We start from the raw sequence: 13,580 nt of genomic DNA, 5'->3' as shown, positions 1-13,580 counted from the left end.
ATAAATTCGGAGAATAATTTTTTTACGAAAAATATCCAAAACATATAGTACAGATCAGCCATAACATTCAAAACCACCAGCCTAATGTTGTGTAGGACCCCCTCATGCTGCCAAAACAGCTCCGTCCCGTGGAGGCATGGAGTCCACAAGCCCTCTGAAGGTGTCCTGTGGTACGTGGCACCAAGATGTTAGATCCTTTAAGTCCGTAAGTTGTGAGGTAGGGTCTCCATGGATCGGACTCGTTTGTCCAGCACATCCCACAGATGCAGGATCAGACTGAGATCTGGAGAATTTGGAGGCCATGTCAACACCTTGAACTCCTTTTCATGCTCCTCAAACCATTCCTGAACAGTTTTTGCAGTGTGGCAGGGTGCATTGTCCTGCTGAAAGAGGCCACTGCCATCGGGGAATACTGTTGCCATAGTGTTGTACTGGGTGATACGTGTCAAAGTAACATCCAGATGAATGGCAGGACCCACGGTTTCCTAGTAGAATGATGCCCAGAGCATCACACTGCCTCCGCCGGCTTGCCTTATTCCCATAGTGCATCCTGATGCCATCTCTTCCCCAGGAGAACGACACACACTCACCCGTCCATCCATATGATGTAGCAGAAAATGGGACTCATCAGACCAGGCAACCTTCTTCCATTGCTCCATGCTCCGGTTCTGATGCTCATATGTTTACTGCAGGTGCTTTCAGCAGTGGACAGGGGTCAGCATGGGCACTATGACACTTTGACAGGTCTGTGGCTACTCAGCCCCTTATACAGCAAGCTGGGATGCACTTAGTGCACCCAGTCGTCTCGACTGGTGGGGGGTGCCATCACAATTTAGGCCTTGTCAAATTCGTTCATATCCTTACACATTTTCCCTGCTTCCAGCACGTCAGCTTCAAAAAGTGTCCATTTACCTAATATATAATGGCACCCTTGACAGATGCCACTGTAATCAGATAATCGGTGTTTTTCACTTTACCTGTCCGTGGTTTTAATGTTATGGCTGATCAGTGACTCATACGAGAAACATATACAGATATATGGAAATACATAGAGATAGTATTAGCATGTATTGTCAGAATTGAAATAGATATGTATATAGTAGTATATGTTTATATATAATGTCAACATGTATTGACTGAATTTATAGATGGCAAACTGTCAAACGGATTTCACACAGGTCGCACAAATGACTACGCCTATTCAACGGCCCTCACAAAATCGGCTGGACTGCAGAACGCTGTTCGGAGAACTGTGTCTTCAAGGAATGTTTTGATGATGCTGATTCTTGCATGAATCCTCAGTGTTCCTGTTATCTTGATTTCATATCTTTAAGTTAGCGTGAAGCAGGAATCCCTTCACTCCTTTCGTTTGAATCAATTTGTTACAACAGTACGTCAGGTGTAATTCTGCACACTGTCCATCGGGGGCAGGAGCCAGGTGAAGCCAAATTACTATAAATGTAGCCCAGTCTCGTTCCCTATTCTGCAGGGAGCTGCAGTATTAGCGAATGGGATAATGGCAGGTTCTGACACAAAGACGCAGCAGTCTGTTTGTATATTCATATTCCGCAAACGTGTATTAAAACCCCTGAACGAATCATAAACAAAACTGAAAGCCAGCCATTATTCTGATGTTACATAAAAGAAACCTCCAACTCTAAACTTCAAAATTAGAGACCATAATTATTTGCAATTTTTCATTCAAAGTGAGTATTACAGTATAATTACATTTTATTTATTTTACAGACCAAAGTGATGTAGACTTCAGAAGGCAGGACCAGCCAGTTCTTGGGGCAATGTTGGGTTAAGAGCTTTGATCAGGGACTCAGTGGTAAAATCACTACTGGATTTGAGTCCAATCTTATCCCACTGAGTCACACAGTGCCCCTAATCGCAATTGCAATATTGAATTATAATATAATACAATACAATACAATAGCACTTTTCAGTAAAAACTTAGCTTTGGTTTTATTTGTGAATAACAACTTTTTGGGTTGCTTCATTCCACGTTACCAGCCACGTGATGTAAAGCAGCCTCCTTTGCATAGCTAACTCTGCAACTTTCTTATCTCGGTGTGCACAGAGTCGGCTTAGAGCGCTAAGGCGTCCCGCGTGAGCCGCTGTGCCGCGCCCGCAGTTTAAAGCGGTTTACAGACCTAGAGGGATCGCTTCCGGGGACCGCTTGGCCCTTTTGTAGCCCCGTTAGCATTTAGGGGAGCAGGAGTGAAGCAGATGATTTACCGGCCCCGCAGTATGACGGGAACGGCTGCAATTAGTCCCCATTATGCTAACAAATCAGCTCTATGGTATTCCGCCGCACATTTGCCTAATGTGGTAGGTAATGAAGCATATTGCGAGCAAAATGGGGCCGGTCATTATGTCGTGCTTCCGTTCCGACTCCCACGTGCGAGAGCCAGCCCGCTGCCCGCGTAACGCTGGGCATTGCCCCGCTGTCGTCAAAGAGATATTCAGGTCCCGAGTCATCGAGCTTCTGAGGCAAGCTGTGCCTAAGTGGACAGATGGACAGGAGCAGCTGCTGTCCTACAGGTTGGGGACGAACCTGGACAAGGACCAAACGAAACGTCATAACAATAGTAATAATAAGGTATCTGAGATGGCAAAAAGCCACATTCTGACAGCAAGATGAGGAGCAATTGCAGATGGGCAGGGAGAAATTGCAGATGGGTGATGCAATTACAGCACTTTGAATGCCTTAATAACAGCATTGCCTGCCCCCCCGGTTCTGCATCGCTACCTCCTCCCGACTCGCCCCCTGGCTCCGCGTTTCCGCGGCAGCCAGCCCCGACACCTGACATCAATCCTGCGTCGTTCCAGTTTGTCCAGGGACTCTGAATGTAATCCCAGAGTCACACTAATTCATTTTATCCAGGTTTGTGATGTTGGTTCCTGCAGTGAGGCATTCTGACTCTCCAACTCGGAGAAATCGACTGCCGATACCTTGATTGGGGCGTATTTTGCTCTCAGCTTATTTTGAGCGCTGATAAGCACATGTCTTAAAAAAAAAGAAAAAGCCAAGCATTAATGGTTTTTTACCCCCCCCCCTCCCCCCACCCCCCCCCAAAAAAAGACCTTAAATCAAGGACACTACTAGCTACAGACTACATCCTTCAGGAGCTTTAATATGGTTTTTGTCTTACACAGGACATGGAGACAGTAATGGATGTAGGTATATGAAGATATTACGGCTTCTCTTTTACGTTAATTTTACATTTTTTTAAAGGAAGTCCTCTCCCAAAGGCTGGAATCAATGAAAACCTGTCGGCTGAGGCAAAGAGTTAAGAACAAATTAAATAAGCATTTTTGCGCTTGATGTCTTTTTTTGGCACTTAATGTCAAGTGATTTTCAAAAGGCGTCCAGTGAGTGATATTTTCATGGGACTTCTTTGAAAAATGCATGAATTATAATCATAACTGCGTGTTACATGATAAGAACATGGCAAGTGTGGCGCAGGAAACCAAATCAATACATATAGTTTTTTAACGTTTTGAGGATCCCCCTTCATGTGTCATCAACATCCTGTTTCTTTAAGCCTTTAACAGCATTGCTTTTAAAGGTCCTTGTGTTTTGCAAATGCATTGTGATTTATGAGATTAAATTTCGTCTGATATTGTTACTAGCAAACCACAAACCAGATCCCAGCATGAAAGAAAAGTGTAATTCTTTGCATTTCATTAAAAATAACAGTATTAATGAACAATCCAACATTTGACGTGTGATCTGACCCAAGCAAATAGTTTATAAGTCATCAAACCAGCTCCCTGCAATCCATCTGATGTGGAAATATTCTACGTAAACAGCCGATCATTCACAAAATACACTATGACAGTACGCACGCTGTGTCAGTCAGAAAGGCAATGGATTGTTTAGGATCTGAGAGCTGGGGTTCTACAGCTTCATTTTGAGTTGAGAATCCTATCAAAACCCCTGTGACTCTGACAAATTATATGACTAAAACAAAAAGGTGACACCATTAATGATACATAGTAGAGATTGTAAAAATAACCTCGGTCCTCACTCAGGTGATAGTAATTTACTGCCGGAAGATGTAAGAACATAAAATGATCTGTTTTTCATTTATACTGGGATGCTTTTATCCGAAATGAGCTTTGAGAAAGCAAGGTCAATATTTGAAGGGGGATTTGAACCAGCAACCTTCTGGTTAGATAACTAGCCCAGTGGGTGACACACGGCTCCATTCACATATTTAGAAATAGCTTGTACAGATAACTGAATTAATCGTTAGCTTTAAATCTCAATCGGGGTTAATTATGTTGACAAAATAATGAAGAAAATAATTAGCTTCTTTAATATCTGTGCATGCCCCAGTGTTTATGAGTAATGTAGTGTACAATGCATTTAGATTTATGGATAGCAGTAAACTACTGGAAATCTCACATTAAGGCACCAGCTAGTTTTAAGTTTGTTTTGCTTTTGCCATTAAAAAATGACATTAAAAATGCATCCAGCTCACATTCTAAAGTATATTTATGTACATTAAATTAGAAATTCCATCAGCTAGCAACAAAAAAAGAAAATTTTGCATATGCCAGAGGTATCTCCAATGACACACTGTAAGATGTGTTCTACAAGCAATGAGCTTGTTTTTTACCAGAACCAGAACCTTGAAACACACCATTCAGTAAGCTCAGGAAAATCAGGAAATCCATTAAATGTGCATTGTGTATTATTGAACATATTAATGTCCAGTGCAGCTAGTGACATAGATTGATTTTAGAAAAGCCCGTTTATTAATTTTATGTTAATGGGAACCACTTTTATAAACACGTAGCTCTAAACATCTAACATCTAAAAGCATCTAACTTCCCAGTATCAGTATCAGATAACAGATTCGGGACCCTGTTACATTTATTAAGTGCCCAGAATGATTCTTGTTGATCAAAGTGTCCTCCCAGTTGACTGGTGTTTCAGTGCAGCTTTTGTGGAACAATGAAGGTCAAAATTGACTCCCTCCCCAAACAAAACAAATCTCCATGTGGTCTATGGGTCCCAGCATGCTTTGCTGCTATGCTCATCAATCTATTGATGCCGTGATGTGTACTACATGTCTGAGGTTTCACTTTGTAGAGGTGAACACTCATTACTTGATTTCATGTTGCCATTCTGGCGAAGAGTGGCACCAAACTATGTGTTGGGTCACCTTGAGTTTGCCTTCGTTTTCCCTTGAGTAAAATCTTTAGCAAAAGCAGCGCGCGCCGCCTTTGAACATTACGGAGACATCGAGACGGCATGTGCGAGCACTCCACCCTCTGCCCTGTTGTCATGCAGCTCCCCGTAACCGTCACCGGCATCCGTAGCAACAGCCAATCGGCAGCGACGTGACATGTGATCTACTGAGCTAAAAATTCTGCAGCACAGGTGAGGAGTGCTGCTGTACCCCGAGGCCACCTCCAAAATGGCACGGCAACAACCAGGGCCTGTTAAGTGATAAAACATGGCAGCTCTGGACTCGTGAACCCCTCCAAGTTTCTGAGGGGTTTTAGAACCCCTTTGCTCCCACAACTACCTACTCTATTACCTCACACAGGGGTCTGGCCCCAGTCTAATGCAGCCAGTCGCTGGAGAAAATGAAAACCGAAATGGCTATTTTCTCTTGGCCGCCGTCTCATATAGCCGGTTATCAAAAACTGCCTTTGCGAGACGTTCCCTGAAGAATGGCCAAAATGCCCGAATATTTCTTGTGCCTAAATATTGCGCGGTAAATTGTATGGGTGCGCGTGAACGTGGTCAGACTGAAATTATCTCAAGGACACATTGCATATTTGCAGTATGAAGGCTCCAATCTAAAAATGAATGATCTTACCGTACAATCAACTGGGCTCAATTACTTACAAATGAGTCAGCTCATCAGTCAGTACATGTAACTGCACACTTATCCACCGACTTACGCGGACTTCTGTAAAATATAACTCTGGAAGCCTGCTTCCCTGTTTTAACAGCGGGTGATTGGTGATACCAGTTCATGGGTTATTGGGCAACGCAAGAACATCAGCAGCTAAGTGAATATATGGGATATTTGGACACTTCCACCAAGATGATTGCAGGACCCCCTAGTGCAGAAAGACACTGCTGTCCCATTAAAATCAGGATATATGGCCCGCATGGGCCAGGGGCAAGTGGAGTACAGCAGTGATTTCTCTCCCTCCTATCATCGGTACATTAACCTCACTTGTGAATTAGGTAACTGGCTGGAATTCAGCAAGTCCTATTGACTACATGTGATGGAGACAGTGCCACACTGTGGACACCTTCCCATATACAGGATTCATTAGTCACAGTCAAGGCCAACAACAATAATAATAATAATAATAATAATAATAATTGGCAGAAAGTGGTGCATACAGATAGGTACATGACTGTATTACTTCCTACTGCAAAGTACTAACTTTTTATTTCAAATTTTACATCTGCTCCAGGACTGTTTCGAAAAGAAGCGTACGTTATAACATGGCGGAAAGATGCAGACCGAACGCAGCCAACGTCACGCTGAAGGAAATGATTCCCGACGTCATGCCCCGGCCCAAGGTCAAGGGTCAACAGCAGCTGTACCTCCTCACCGAAAGCCGCAAAGACGGGAATGTCCATCTCACATCGGTCTGCGGTGTTTGCACTTACCTAAAGGGGAAACGGAAAGAAAGGGTTTCATGAGACATAATTTAAATCAGAAGAAAACGGCATGACCGGCTCTTAATTAGATATAAGGCTCTGTATTACTGTAATACAAATAAATAAATACGCAAATCCAGTAAAGTACCGAAAATTTATGTATTCGCTTTTCCACAATATGAAAGTCATATTGCGTAACAGCTCAGCAGATAAAATGTTATCGAGCAAATAATCTTTCAGTTCTAAGCTTTGTTTTTATTTATCAAAGGAGAGACAACAATTAAAAGTTAGAATGGAAGAAGAGCTAGAGAATAAGCACCACAAAGCATAATGTAATTTCTGTACATACTGTAAGATTGTGTTTGATCTTGAGCGCTATGACCTTTATAAACGGTATTCTTGACCATCAGTAGAAATCAAAACAAATTGGAGTATAGATCCTTTTACAAGGTGAACCCTTATTGGCTGGCAGACATGGATTCTGTTTGGCTGCCAAAATCACAGGGCCATCGCTGTCCTCCATGAGACTATGCCACTGCCTTGCAGAAGACTCCGTTTGTCAGGTGACAGCTGGGAAACGGAACTGCTTTGGAGTCCTAAATCAAGGGAGCCAATTTCTATATACTTTTAGTATTATTCAGAATCTGGTATATGAGTTCAAAATGATTTGTTTTCTTTTGTACAAGAATTCGGTGTTTTGCTGAGCCAAACGAAGTTCATAAGCTTACTAGTCTTCAAGCTACAACTACATCTAACAACTTGATTCTGACCACCTATGGCAAGCAAATGAAACAATATTATACATGCACATAAATTAATAAAGTTATGATAGTCATACTTAAAGAAATGCATACATGCATTTTTTTACATTAATGACAGTTCCATAAAATACCTGTTTTAATTCACTTTACTCGATTCCGGAAGCAGACTGATTAGGTTTATTATGACTTTTACTATAATCACAGCAATTGTTGCTTTACTAAAAAGCATTAATCATTGGTAAGGCTCATTGAGGACCTGTCCGCACTGTCAGAAAAGTCAAAAGGTATTTCTGTCAAAGCCCAGTATCTCGTCAACCTGGGGCAGCTCTCTCATTTCAGTGAAGTCGCGAAATGCTGGCAATTTGATAGGCGCGCACATGACTGCGCAAACATAAACAGAAATGAGACGTGCCGTTCTGAGGGCGGGCTGGGGGAGGGCCGCTATTGATTGAAATAGTTACAGCAATATTTCCGGCCCATTGCACTTTTAGGCGCGCTGAATGACATCCATTGTGAGAAGTCCGTCTGAACTTTGACAAAGTGGAAACGGTACCATAAATGTAGTTCAAGCTGTGAGCACAGAATAATTAATCACCTACATTCGTTCCCACCTGTATAATTCAGATGGGAAAAAATTGCTCCACTTGTATATAACACAAAGAAATTCACCAAACACAGCTTGTGTACAATTTATTGAGGACGAATGTTTGCCTTAACAAAACCCATATTAAAGAGCCCTGGGATTTTTGATGGCGTCAGACAGAAAAGGAAATTAATAATTTTGATTAATTAAGCCATTTGTTTTTCTTGACAATCGCAGCAGTTTAAGGTGGAGTGCGGGCAGTCATTGAGAGACCAGGTACGAGCAGCTGAAGCAAGACCTGCCCTGGGGCTCCATGTCGAATGTTTATGGCGCATATTGCTAATTGAAAGCGACGCGGCAGAAACCTTCGGAGGCAACGTGACGGCAGGGTAGCATCTGCGAGGGTGAGCGGCTGGCTGCCACGTGAATGAAACAGGAGGGCGGCCAAAGCAATGGCGCACGACCGCACCTCCATCAGCCAAGTGAGGCCCCTGTGACCACAGGTGGGAGCCAAAGAAAACGCACTAAAGTCAGGTGAAGTCAATGGGGCTTTGCTGTTAGACCATCCGTATACAAGTATATAGGTGCACCAAATAACATTCCCCAAGGACCATGGTGCAAAATACAGACAGCAAGCGTCAAGAAGAGGGCTTTCGCAGTATTCACAATACTCAGTATTCTCAATACTCAGTATTCACAATACTCAGTATTCTCAATACACAGTATTCACAATACTCAGTATTCTCAATACACAGTATTCACAATTCACAGTATTCACAATTCACAGTATTCACAATACTCAGTATTCACACCTAGGAACGGGTATTTCAATGGTGTGTGGCTCCGTCGGTTAAGATCAAGTGTCCATGCTTGGATGACGGCTGATTCAAATCCCATGGATGGCAGAGTGATTTCACTGTTTGGTCCTTGACCAAGGCCCTTAACACCAATTACTGCAGGGATTGGCTGACCGAACTTTCCTGATTGTATGTCCCTTTAGATAAAAGCATCTGTTAAATAAAAAATGTAAACAGAACGTAAGGCTAGAAGCAGAATTGCCAAGAGTTGAAGAACGTGTCAAGGGGAAGCTGGATATGGAAGAAACAGGGAAGATCATTATTCTCGAAAGAGTGCAGTGACTGGAGGGCCAGTTACTGATGACAGAGGTACAGGGCATTATACATATGATCAACTACACTCCAGTACCACTAGATCCAGCCAGTCTCGTTACACACTCTGCAGCCAAAAAGCAGTTTGAAAATTAATTTCATGCCTGATTTAAAACACCCAACTACTTCAATGCAGCTCTGCTGGATATTATAAACATCCATTGGTAATATAATCTTAGATTCCTGAGAAGGAAAATAATGGCTGCAAAGAGCCAGGAATCCAGGCTCAGCACTGGATGACTTTAATCGATGGGATTTGTTTCAGACTGCCTGCACTGTGCTGTGACACGACCAGCGCCCAGAGAAGCAGCTAGCCTACAGCACCCCGAACGATGACGATGGAGCTATGCATGGTGTCTGCTTCAGCGTTGATGCTACCATTATTGGTTATGGTAAGACACACTGTCCCAATCCCTGGTACTTACTTCCTCAGCTTCAAATTGTGTATCCAAAGCTGACTGACAAGTGGTCCCCTCAAAAATCACAGCCCACATAAAGCCCACTAGTCAACTCTATGCAATCTTCTCAGGAGATCGCCATAAAAATGTTTACACAAATAGCAATACACCCACCAAAAAAAAAGCAGAACTCAAGTGCTTCATTCAAACCACAATAGATCCTAAATCCAGCTCCAGACCTCTGACATCCCACACGGGGTGACAGTCAGAGTCTCTTCTCTTTCGGCTTTTGGTGGAATAATTGTCTCCTCTCAAAAGTTGCAGCATCCCAAATGGTCCTTAAGGAAGGACTCAAAACTCAACCCTTTCAACCACAAATCAGTGCCGAAAGGCTGAATTCATTTCCTAATGAGACCGTTCTCTTCAGTGCTCTGTGTATGTGTATCTCTCACTGTTGACTCAGTGGCTGAGTGCTGTAATGCTTATAGTTACAGACAGCAGCAGTATATGTCTGCAAGCATCTGTGTTGCTACACTCCTGCATTTGAATACATCCTATTCCAATCTTAATTAGAATACATTTTTTCCTCTTCTAGAATGAACCAATATTTGGCCTTTAGATACAGTAGAAACTATTGGTCACCTTGTAATGAGGCATTTTCTTAAAATAGAGCACTTCTCTTAGAGCATAGTGTGAACGTGCACCTGCGGCTCATGTAAGGTCTAAGAGTGCGGAAAACAACAGAAAGATTTGAAAATATACAAAGGCTACTGGACCAGGTTGAGAAATAATAGCCTTCAGTAAGAGCGGGACTCTCCAATCCTTCTAAGGTTTCTAACTGTCTTGTGCTACCCTAACTGAAACCTTCGTACTCTGGTATGAAATGTTGCTGTCTTCTAGAATAGCAGTGGTGGCCTAATGGTTAGGGACGTGCACTTGAAAGATTGCTGGTTAGAATCCCTGACCAGCAAAGCACCACTAAATTACTGCACTGAATTAGGTGCTACTGTCATGATGTGACATATGGGTTAAATGCAGAGGACACACTTTGTTGTTGTGTGCTTGGGTCGACAATGACAACTAATCACTTTCCCTAGAAATCTTCCCTACCTGATGTCACCTGCTTCTCCTTCAATCAAATGTTATTGATCTATCGTTATTTATGTAAATATATCGGGCACCGTTCCTTGAATGAGCAGTTCCACAGCAGGTGTTGTGTCAGGCCTCTCAGAAGGTCACCGGGTTTGAATGGGTGCATCGCTGTTGGGCCCTTGAGCAAGAAGCAGCCCCCCAGGGGCACCGAAAGAATGGCTGACCCTGTGCTCTAATTCCAAGCTCACTCTCACCTCTATATGCGTCTTTGAATGGAAAGCAAGACAGAATATGTGAAAAGTGACACAATCCAGTGCACCTGTTCTCGTACTCGTACAAATGGCAAATAAAGCCTCATTTTATGTTCCGTTGGTCTCGGTGTTCAATGCTGCTCCCAACAGCAATGTGAATGAAAGAATTCCATTATACATCTCTGAAACAGGCTTTCTTCCACAATACAGCGTGCAGTACTTACTCTTCGGCACAGTATTGCATCTTAAGCTACCTTTCAGACTACTTTCAGCTCATGACCACCGCACAGTTCACCCGGGTCTCCTTATCTCATCTTAAGACGTACGCCTCCATCTTCCGATCTTCCTGCCAGATGGACGAGGACAACATAAATGTCATATGAATATGCATTTTTATGGATGGCACACGATTTAGCGGCACTATTTAAATTTCCTTTCAGCGTCGACCTTTTCGGTATTCATTTTTTTTTTTTGAGTGGGGTGGGACCGGGGATGCTTATCAGCCAGTATGCAAACCGCATCTCAACTTAGGAGCGGATCTGTAACCATACTATCTGAGGCACGGGGGCCTCTTGCAGGGCAGGCACTTCAAGAGCGGCTTGTGCTGTGGGCTTCACACGCTCACCTCATAAACGATTAGTGTCACGCTGTCAGATTCCTGGCTCAGGCAGTTCCCATAAGGGTATAGATTCGATGCATCTCTAAAGATTCTGACATTCTGGAGGCACGGAACAGTGCATCAATCTAACAAACTTTCACACGACACTGGTCCGCTTCACTTCCTGTGATGCAGCCAGGAATATTCCACGGGTTTGTATTGTATTTCAGGAGAGTCAAACTCCAGTCCTGGGGGGGGGCGGAGCCCTGTGTAGCTTAGTTCTTTCCCTTTTCTACCACCAATGATTCAGCTCAGGAACTGTGTGATAATTAGCACAAGAAGTTGAATCAGGTGTGTTAAATGAGGGGAAACCCAAAAATGTGCAGGGTTCCGGCCCCCCAGACCTGGAATTTGACACCCCCCGTTGAACTTCAAGAAAAGGCTACTTTTTCCCTGGGAATATCCATCCATTTTCCAAACTGTTTATCCTACTGGGTCACGGGGGGTCCAGAGCCTATCCCGCCGGAAGCAATGGGCACGAGGCAGGGAACAACCCAGGATGGGGGGCCAGGCCATCGCAGGGTACACTCACACACTATTCGTTCACACAGGCACACCTACGGTCAATTTAGCAACTCCAACTAGCCTCAGCATGTTTTTGGACTGTGGAGGGGGGGGGGGGGGGTGGGGGGGGACCGGAGTACCCGGAGGAAACCCCACGACGACACGGGGAGAACATGCAAACTCTGCACACATGTGACCCAGGCGGAGACTTGAACCCGGGTCCCAGAGGTGTGAGGCGACAGTGCTAACCACTGCACCACCATGCCGCCCCCCGGGAACATGTTCCTATTAATTACTGACTGTGTGTATTAATTTCAACAAATATATGTTATTCCCTGCAGAGGCCATCACATTCATATGCACAATACTTAGATTCTATAGAAACATCTATGAATTTTGACTTTTAATGCCATGATTAGAATTTAGACACATTCATTCACAACTGAACATATGACATGGTTATTTTCAACACTTGGATTCACTAAACTTTTAAATATTTTACAGAATTTGGTTAAACCACCTTGCATCTACGAGACATCCGTTTCCACTGCAGCCGCCATAAGAGTAGCCTTTATTAAATGCATACGACGAACAGGAAAATGTGAGGACACCGAGTTTGAATGAAATTATGCATGGGTCAGTACGTAAGTAAACTTAGTATCCAGGTATAGCCAACAGAGTAACCAAGTCTTACTCTGAAAGGCCAGCCATTATTCAACAATATACCCAGGCACAGCTGAATTCATGAATCTGATTGGTCAGAAGGGTGTTCATTAATTTTCTATAACCACACATATAGTGCTACTTTAGCAAATCACAGAACTAAATCAATGCACTATTAGGCATATGATCTTTCATTCAAACTCTAAAATTTTACAAGTAACAGAAACTACGTAAAATGCTAAATCATTAGTGGAAGAAAGCAGTTCTACCAATAAAAGTGCTTTCGACTTGTAAACGTGAAAATAATATCTTTAGGTATAAACTTGTAAACCAAATATACAGTCGCACATTAGGTGGTTCTTCGCCCCTAAAGCCATGCCCTTAAAAACTTGTAATGCACAGCTTGTTGTGCATTAACCCTTACATACGTCATCACTCCATCTACTGCCCTTCCCATGTAATTACAAAGCATAACCTGTTAACTATGTAAAGCCCATCATATATTAATTAATATTGCGGAAGCTGCTGGCTGAGCACCATATACACTGCGAAGGTCTTCCGTTTATCCGACTGAGGGCTGTAGCCAGACATGACGAAATGTGAAAGGACGGGACCATATTCAAAAAATACACTTCCGAAACATATCAAAACTCTAATACCAAAACCACATAATTCAAAACAGGAAAAACGCAGATAAGTCCTCCTTTAAGATAATAACAAGTGAGGCTTTTCTCTCCAAGGGAAATGGATCTAGAAGTATTTGTCTTCAAATGTCATGCATAATTAAGTCACACAGCATTGTGTGCATAAGGGATTTGTTTTTTAAAACAACAAAGCCAACAGAACTCTATAAAA

At 43.0% G+C, this 13,580-nt stretch overlaps 1 protein-coding gene and 1 long non-coding RNA gene across 2 annotated transcripts in view; both read right to left on the bottom strand.

Moving 5' to 3' along the window:
- Positions 1-13,580, bottom strand: part of ntm (neurotrimin) — a 284,096-nt gene that overhangs the window by 162,502 nt on the left and 108,014 nt on the right. The gene's annotated exons all lie outside the window — the stretch shown is intronic.
- Positions 1-13,580, bottom strand: part of LOC125745181 (uncharacterized) — an 81,238-nt gene that overhangs the window by 18,732 nt on the left and 48,926 nt on the right. Inside the window, exon 2 of the long non-coding RNA XR_007398590.1 lies at positions 6,598-6,655. This is a non-coding gene — a long non-coding RNA (uncharacterized LOC125745181). The remainder of the gene's footprint in view (positions 1-6,597; positions 6,656-13,580) is intronic.

This window comes from Brienomyrus brachyistius, chromosome 6 (assembly GCF_023856365.1).
Source record: "Brienomyrus brachyistius isolate T26 chromosome 6, BBRACH_0.4, whole genome shotgun sequence".
In the NCBI taxonomy this organism is placed as follows: Eukaryota; Metazoa; Chordata; class Actinopteri; order Osteoglossiformes; family Mormyridae; genus Brienomyrus; species Brienomyrus brachyistius.
The sequence above is the reverse complement of the archived record's forward strand: the minus strand, read 5'-3'. Positions and strand labels throughout refer to the sequence as shown.